Here is a 2,869-nt window from a genome sequence, read left to right on the forward strand (position 1 = left end):
AAGGACCTGCAGCCAGGGTGACCTTCCTTTTGAAAGGAGGAGGTTGCTCGGGCCGAGGGTTTGGTCTCTTTGAAACTCGGGTCAGTCTTTCCATCGGGCGAGTGGAATCGCTGAGGCCTATTTGAGAGTCACCAAGGCTTGGGAGTGTGATCTCAGAACAGTTAAAAACACGTTCATGCAGAGATGTTATGGGTTCTCTCTCATCAAAAAGCCCACCCGTGTCTGTGCTACACCAACAGGGTTGCTTTAACACTGAAGCCTCCATCGCAAGCCCACCCGCCTCCAGGAGGTGGCGGGAGGTTGAAAGTGGCCGCGTAGATGAGGCCAGGCGACCATCGCAGGCGACCTGGCAGGTGTCAACGGCTCAGCTGTCTGAGCCCCAGGCGTGGGGAGATGGGCTCTGACATCACCACCGCGGAGGATTTGACGGCATCCGGAGCAGCTTCAGAGCTTGTTGCTATTTTTTTTTTTTTTTTTTATCTCCTTTTCCCTTTAAACCTCTCCAGGTTGCGTGTGTTCGAGAGAGGAAGAGACTTCGCAGCCTCCTGGTCAGAGAGCAGGCCTTCGATCTGGGCTCACATGCAGCCGGACAGAGTCCTGTTTAGAAACACGTGTCGGTCTTGCATTATTTGCGCTGTTACCGATAAAGAGGGTTTTAGATTCTGGCACGTAAATATGTTTCCACGAGGGCAGGAAGCTGAACGCAGCCACAGGCACAGGCACAGGCACAGTTCTTCACTCACTTACAGGCCTCCATTCCAGGGCGGTGATGCAGGTGTTTCGCACACAGATGGGGACAGGGAGCAGGGTCGGGCAGCAAATGCGGAACACGGCCATCCACAGCCCTGCATTTCCCAGACCTTCTGTCTCAGTCCCGATCTTCCCGCTCAGGGTCTGTAGCATCTTCCTCTTGAGGCGGATTCAGGCGTCTTGGGGACACGATGTTTATATACGCTGTTTCTCTGTGTGGTCAGCATGGGGTTCCTGAATCAGGCTTCCTTGGCATTGTGGTGGTGGTGTGGGGGGGAACAGCATGAAGGTGCGAACATCACCCGTGGGGACTCCTTGCTGAGTGCCTTCTTTTTTTTTTTTTTTTTTTCCTAGATGTTTCCTGCCTGGTTTATCTCCTCAGTCATCGTCCACAGGACTCTGAGAAGTTGTAGGAATATGCAGGCGCAGACTCTAGGCCCGGCTTTCTCTCCAACGTTGTGGAAAGGGACTGTACATCATGGGGCAGAGCCCTATGCTCCCCTACGCCACCTGGACAGAGCCCGGGGAGAGTGACCTCCCAGGGTATCCACGTTGGGCTGAGTGCCTTCTGTATACCTGGTGGGCGTCTCCCCTCAGAAGGGGTGCGGACAGCTCAGTCATGTGTTCCCTGTGTCCCAGACCAGCAGGTGTGTGTTGGGGGGTAATTGGGGGTGGGACCTGCGGGTGGGAGGGGCCCATCAGCCCGGATCAGGCTGGTTGGCTGCCTGGTGTGTGTCATAGCCACCAGTCATTCCGGTCGTTCTGGTCGTTCTACCATAGTGGTCACTGGGCTGTTATATGATATCCTAATCTTCATATATAAAAATAATGTTGATTTCACACATTCATATGGCATGCAGATGCATCTTGAATAGTGTTTTTAAAAATATAATGATAGACTGTAGAGCATTGCTCATAGCTGCTCAATAAAAATTGCATTTTACCAGTAAAATATTAGAGCTGAACAAAACTTTAGAGATCACCTAGTTCAACCTTCTTGCTTTACAGATCAGAACTTAAGGTTCAGAAAGATTAAGTAATTTACCCAAGGTAATAGATAGAAAGTAGCAGACCTGGGGCTAGAGTCCACATCTCCTAGTTCTTCAACCTGCCTTCCTCATCATTATGAAGGTGCCTCACTGATCCAAACACACCATCCTGCCCTGTCTCTCATTTGCAAGACAGCAGCAAGAATTACTGCAGCATTTCCTCTGATTTCTTACTTTTAAAAGACATAGAAGACAAAGGTCTTGGAAGATAGCATTGTGTTGTGAGAAGAGAACCATCTACCATGGAATGTTGAGGGAATGTAGCAGACATTGTTGCCCACTCAACACCAACCCCACTTTCTTCTTGCTAAGAATACGCAATTTTAGTCAGCAATTGGGAGGTGGAGGCAATATGCTCACAGATTAACTCGGCCTGGTCAGACCAAATAATTTCCTCCTGGCTGATGAGATATAAGGGGAAATTGGTTGAGGGGCTTTGGGGAAATATTTCCTTCCTGATAAAATAAATGTGCACACATGCACACAAACACACAAGAAGGCTGCCGCCTTTTCCCTTCTTCCCGCTTTTGCATTCAGTTTGTGAGAATAAGATACTTTATGTTGCTGCACCGAGGGAAGGAAACAGCACCCATAAGTTGCTGATGCTGAAGCAGAAACGTGGAAAGAGATTGGCTTCTTGATGGCACTATTGAGCTGCCAAACCAACCTGGAAGCACCCCCCTCCTTCCTTATGGTCATGTGAGGTAATAAGAAGACCTTACTGCTTCAGCCACTTACAGATGCTATTCTGTAACTGGTAGCTGAAAGCATAGTTACTTTGCTTCTCTAGCCTCAGCTTTTTCTTTATAAAATGGTGATAACAAGACCTTCCTGACAGGGTGATTTTGAGGAGGAAATGAGATAATAAAATGTCTAATATAAAGGAACTCAATAACTGATAGCTACCAATATCATCTATATGTATAAAAACCTAAGCGACTGAACGACCGAACAACCGGTTGACTGGTCACTATGATGCGCACTGACCACCAGGGGACAGATGCTTAATGCAGGAGCTGCCCCATGGTGGTCAGTGCGCTCCCACAGCCAACCTCCCACAGCCGCCCCCC

At 49.1% G+C, this 2,869-nt stretch overlaps 1 non-coding gene across 1 annotated transcript; it reads right to left on the minus strand.

The window, feature by feature from the left end:
• Nucleotides 1-1,102: 1,102 nt before the first annotated feature.
• On the minus strand, nucleotides 1,103-1,306 carry LOC111824680. Its single transcript, XR_002827772.1, has one exon. It is a non-coding gene; the product is annotated as a small nucleolar RNA SNORA73 family (small nucleolar RNA).
• Nucleotides 1,307-2,869: the final 1,563 nt, after the last annotated feature.

This window comes from Myotis lucifugus, unplaced genomic scaffold (assembly GCF_000147115.1).
Source record: "Myotis lucifugus unplaced genomic scaffold, Myoluc2.0 scaffold_7, whole genome shotgun sequence".
In the NCBI taxonomy this organism is placed as follows: domain Eukaryota; kingdom Metazoa; phylum Chordata; class Mammalia; order Chiroptera; family Vespertilionidae; genus Myotis; species Myotis lucifugus.